The sequence below is a fragment of the Strix aluco genome, chromosome 15 (genome assembly GCF_031877795.1).
Source record: "Strix aluco isolate bStrAlu1 chromosome 15, bStrAlu1.hap1, whole genome shotgun sequence".
NCBI lineage: Eukaryota > Metazoa > Chordata > Aves > Strigiformes > Strigidae > Strix > Strix aluco.
In genome coordinates, this window is record NC_133945.1 from 7,982,071 (window position 1) to 7,988,070 (window position 6,000).

The following is a 6,000-nucleotide window of genomic DNA, read 5'->3' on the forward strand; positions in this document are numbered from 1 at the left end:
CCTGGTGAGCCCCAGGGAGGTCAGGGAGTTTGTGCTGCTGCTCGATGCAAAACATGACTGTTGCCCTTGGTGGCACGAGGCACTGAACTAGAAAACCAGCATATGAGGAATGCGGGTCCCCCCACCTTGTCTCACCCCTAAAACCCAGCTTGTGGCCACCAAGCAGCCCCTGGCCAGAGACCCAGACCGTGCTGCAGGGACACAGCCGAGGGCAGGGAGTGGCTGTGGCTTGCAGCAAGGCCATACTTATGCCCTTTGCATGGGAAAAAATGGGGTTGAGCTCAGCATCCAGGGTTGGCTGGTCCTTACCCAGGGACATGGGGACCTTCAAGTCACAGGAATTAAGGACAATATGACCCTGCACCCCCAAAATTAGGAAGATGCCCTTGGGGAACGTCTCCCTGCACAGGGCTGGCACCGATTTGCTGCTTGGTGTACTGACCATGAGACAAGCAGGCAGCAGATGATGAGGATATTTTTTCCTCTGGTGTAGAAAGGGCTATTTCTAGAAAAAAAAAAGGCAAATATCACATCCCAGCGATAGCCTCTGGGTACCTGGCACCTCACTGTCACCCACCACCTGCCCCAGAGAAGCCCCAAGGACAAAAAACTCAGCGTCTCTCTGCTTTCCGGCCCTGCTCCTTATCAGCCTCCCACATCCACAAATAGAGAAATAATCTGCCTGGTTCCTGTATAAGAGATTGCGGAGCCAGCTAGTGATGAGAAATGAGACGGGCCCTGCCACGTCAGTGCACGCAGCAATTGCTGCCGGTGCGGAGGTTCCTCCAGCACATCCCAGCAAATCCCTGGGATGTGCCCGATAACTCCCCGGGAGCCACTCCTGGGGATCGCCTGCCCCTCTCAGGTGCCAAGAGCCCATTTAATCTTGTTGAGTGATGAATTCATTCCACCTTTCGCAGGCTCAGGCTTTCTGTGGCAGCCGTCACAGCAGGGAAACACATTTTTTTTTAAAAGAAAATCAAGATTCACAGGTAATCTCAGCAGCAGGGACTTGAGTTCACTAGGAAAAATAAAGCCCATTCTCAACTGCCTGTGCCACAGAAAGCCAGTGTAAGGCTCTTTGTGTGTCCTGTTGTGTTTGGTCCAAAATCTCCCCAAATCTCCCCAAATCCTTCTGCTGGCAGAGCTCAGCCAGGGCAGAGTGGGGACAGGTCCCCATGGGCCAGGAGCCGCTATGGGGCTGGGAACAGGAGGGTTTGTCAAGCATGGGGCTGGGAAGGGGCTGGGGAAGGAGCAGGGACCCCCCAGGGCAGCTCAGTCCCTGTCCCCTTTGGCCACAGTGCCCCCCCTGCAGCACAGTAACACCCAGCATCGCCTTGAACCCCCCAGCGCTGCATATTCCTGCCCCGCACCCACGTTGCCCTGATCAGTCCCTTTTATTGCACTGGCATGAGGATTCACTCAGGAGCTGGGTCAGGGACTGGATCCAGCTGGAAGCATCTGCCCTGCTGAAAGTTTGTGCCCCAAATTGTCCCTGCACAGGTCCAGCAGGATTGGTGCAGCCCCAAGGTGCCACGGTGCCAGCACCCCCCTGCTCCGGGCTCTTGTTTGTGCCTGCGGGTAATATCGACCCTGTGAAAAACATCTTTGTTTTTGCTGCCTCAGGGCTGAACCATTGCCCTCCCCAGGGATGGGTCCCTGAGGGCTGGTGGGGATTTATAGCCTGCAGTGATTTATGCTGGAGGTGAAGCGGGACAGAGTCGCAGCTGGCACCCGACATCAGGACTGTCGCAGTGTGACCTTATCTGACCATGTGGAGCAAAGCCCTGGGGACAGATAAGTGTCCCCTGAGGACAGCGGTGGCATTCACAGGATGGGTGACAGGGTGCATGTGTTCAGTCACCCATCCCAGTCCTGGAAAAAAACAGATGTGAGATTTTAAAAGGCAAATTTTTGCCTCTAGTTCAGGGGTTTGCTCCTCTGCCCCTGTCCAGGGAGGAACATGGTGGGAGCTGGCACTGCCAGGAGGGACACCGGGTGACCCAAAGGCAAGGCAAATCCGGGCGAGTGGCCAAAGATGTGATGTTTGACTCAGGGAAATAAGCTGAGTAATAAAGCAAAGCAGAGGGGCTGTGAAAATAAGGGGCTACTGACTGACTGGGGCCTGGGGACACCCCACAGGCACCTCTTCTTGCACCATCGCCCTCTTCTGAGGGGGAGAGGGGAGAGGGTGAAACAAGCCCCGAGAGCCAACCCCATACCCCAACCACTTCCCCTCGGCCCTCGGCCGCCACCGCCGCCTCCGCTCCCTTCCCACCCGGCTCCTCCTTATCAGCACAGGGCTCTGAGGCCAGACCAAACAGCCGCCGCCGCACGTGGGGCAGCACGGGGAGGATTGGGACCCAGACGATTAAATAAAAGCATCTTGTCTTCTGCAGGGTGTTGAAATCCAACCCTGGGTGCCCCCAGGCAGCTCTGCTTTCCTTGCCCTCCTCCTCTCCTGGGTGAGAGGTCTGCAGTTGCTCAGCTCTGTTTACCAACCCACGGATTTTTCCCCTGCAGCTGTTTCTTTATTTTCACTGCAAAGCAATGCAGAACCACCTTGGCCGAGAGCAGGTGAAAGCCCAGTGCTGAGGCCTGCACCAGTTCAAACCAGCAAGGAGCTGGGCATCCTGCTGGGGGGTGGGATGGAACACAAGGAGACATGGGGAGGTCCCTGCGGTGGGATGGGGTGCTTAGGGTTGGGGGCTGCCATGAGCTGGGGGTGACCTGGGGCACTGGGGCATGTGGGGTGACACCAAGACCAGTGCTCACTGGGGGACTGCTGGGGACCACCATCCTCCAGGGCATCGCAGGAGGGTCCTGGGGCCATCAGGATGGGGCTGTCCCCATTCTGAACTCAGGGTGGAGGTCTCCCCAGCCTCCCGCATCACCAGCATCCCTCCTAGGACAGTTGGGGACAGTGGCTGGCCTTCCAGACAAAGAGCCTTTGGTGATGAAATGCCTCTTGAGCAGCTCGGTACCGGTGCAGCCAGACACACCACCAGCCCACACTGAGGTCACGCTCTTCCCACCGGCTTTCTACCAGCCAGTGAGTTATTGCAGGAGAAAAAAAGAGATGATTTAGTATTAATTTATCCCTGCTGCAGAGCTGGGTGTCTCTCCCCACAGCCCAAGCCTGTGTGGATCCAGGATGGGGGGACCCTCGCCCTGCTCCCCCCATGCCCTCCATTCATCCCTTGCTGCCTTGCTCCTGTGAGGTTCCCCGCTGCCAACCTGGTGTGTGCGGGTCTGTGGGAACCCTCTGCACGATGCAAACATCTTTCAACACACTTCCCCCTCACTGGAGCCTTTCAGGGACATGGGCAGACCCCGGATCATCTCCATTTTGGATCCTCCTTGAGTCCCCAGGGCAGAGGGAAGGCAAAGGGCTCCAGCACACATGGGCTGTGCCAGCCCTGTCCCGGTCACGGGCACTGGGAAACACCCCCGTGAGCCTGCAGGATTGTACTCGTAGGAGTATTACCTGATCACTGTTGCTGATAACGGCCTTTTACAGCTCTCACCGGGGCTCTCCAGGAGAGGTGAATCAGTTCAGCCTCCCACAGCCCTAAGGAGAGGGAAGGGAGTTGCAAAGAGCTAAAATATGAGTTTGGAGAGAGCCAGGACCAGGCTGTGCCAAGTTCTTTTCCCTTCCCAGTGGGTATTGAGGCTGGCATCACACCCTGGGAGAGCCCATTTACCTGCCACTTACCCCCTGCTAATACCTTCCGACTCCAGTGTTCATTTTCACCCAAATTGCACACAGAGGTAGAAGTCAAAAGGCTATTTCTATGCGCATCAGGAGAATTGCTGATGGAAAGGAGAGAGCTCCTGCCGAGAAAAATGCTGCAGCGTGAGCCCAGCCCTTTACTAGACACTGGAGCAGCCACCAAGCAGCAAAACTTGCTGGGAAATCTGGCTTCTTTGGGTTGGCCGCTTGTGGCTTTGCTGGGTTTGTTTTGTTCTGGGCTTGAGATACTGGTCGGACAAAAAAATGCTGTGTAAGTATTGAATTAAAAGGATGATGCAAAAGCCGCAGGGTGCTTCGGCTCGAAAACGTGAGTGGTTTACAGTCAGCCCCAGCGGGGTGCAGGCTGTTTGGAGAACATGGGGTTCCTACGATTAGCTTGCTCATATGACTCAATATATAACCACCAGTTACACACTAGATTTAATCTTGGGTCAAAAGTCACGGATAATTCAAACCACGCAGAAAATGTTGATCGCGTGGTTGTTGGATCTGTTTTTTCTGCTACTCTTTGTTTGGCCCAAACAATCTCTGCAAAGCAAATGCACCCTGGCCCAGGGCAATAGTGGGTCGGTGTTACCTGTGTTGGCTCCTGCCCTGGCTGGAGCGAGCTCTGCTCCTGCTCCAGGAGCTGCCTGCTCTGCCTGCATCCCACATCCAGCTGTCTGAGTCTCATTTCATCTCATGCACTTGCTAGGAGAGAAAAAAAAAAGGATGATTCATGCCCTAAACCTCCCGTCGGAAGCATAGCATCAGTCCTCAGCCCAGTTATTTTATTGGTTGTGCAGGTGACGGCAGTGAAGGTGCCCTCCTCACCCTGAATTAGCAGGGGTGTGGATGCTGCCTGCTCTGTCCCTGCAGCAGATTTGGTACCTGGATCAGCACATTCTCTATTTCCGTCGGTCCCTCTTGGGTGCTGCCCCAGTTTCTTGTCTTGGGCAGTTTCTTCCCCGACTGAGTCACGAAAGCCACTCTGGTATCAAAAAGATGTCATAGGGATGTTCAGGAGTGTCCTGCCTGGTTTGGTTAATTGAGCAAAGAATTTCAAAGCCGTGTCTTGGAAACATTGATCAGGGTAAAGATCTTGTGCTGTGAAGTTTCAGCTCGGGCTGTGGGGAGCTTTGGCTGCTCCACACACCCACAAGTGGATCGCTGCCCTCTCACTGCTTTCCAGAGGCAGCAGCCATGATTTCTCATGAGCTGCTTCTCTGATGAAGGCTTCACCGAGTGGGGAAGGGAGAAGCCATCCTGCAGTTTTGCAGAATACTGTCTTGCAAGGATGGTTATTCATAGGGAATGCATCATCCCATCTGCCAGTGGCAGCAGACGTCACTACCCGGTTGGGACAAGGGCCTGTCATGGACCACGGCTGAGCTCATCCATCACTGAACCTCCTCTGTGCCTCGGTCTCCTCTTAGGTCATTAGGAAGGATGAGTGATCCCTCCCTTATCTTGCAAAACCCTTTGCAGTCAGCAACAGAGAGAAGGATGCAAATAGCCCCTAGGATCACAAGAAAGCTTTTCCCCATGGGAACACGGAGGAGTCAGGGAAGCAGCATCGTGTCCATTTTGCCATCAGGAGAGGCAGTGAGACAACCACCTCACCCACAGTTGGGCATGATGATGCTAAACCCCATCTCTGGGCAAACCCTCCCAGTCCCCGTCTGCTCCTGCCCTCACCGTTGAGCTGGTGGCTCCAGCCCAGTGGTGCTGGCACAAACGGAGGGTTTTGCCGGCAAACCGAGGATCTGAGCCTGGGCTAGAGCCAGCCAGAGCCTGGTAGGGCTCATTCCTCTTCCCAGCCTCAGTACATTTGCACAGGGAAGAGGAAAAGCCCTTTGGGACAAGGAAGAGAAAGCACTGGAACAGGCATAAATAGCTTAGTAATAATACTAATGATAGCACTTAGCACGTAGACAGCAGTTTGCAGAGCAGAGCGCTTTACAAACATTAATTAGTGCTGGTAGACAGTTCAGCGATATGGTTCCCATTTTGCCAACTATGAAGAGCAGAGAACCGACCATCTGCTTAAATCCTCTTTAATTTAATCCTGGGGCATTCGTAGGAAAATCCTGAGCCCGTTTCAGCATCGGATGAGCACACACGGGCCCTTCAGATGCTCTCGGAGGGCGGCAGACGCCGAGAATCTCAGGAGAAGGATGTTTTGAAGGGTGTTGGTAGCTGCGGGTTGTGCCCGGGGTGTGGAGCTGGAAAACACGGGGCAGCTGTTTTCCATGTCAATAAATACA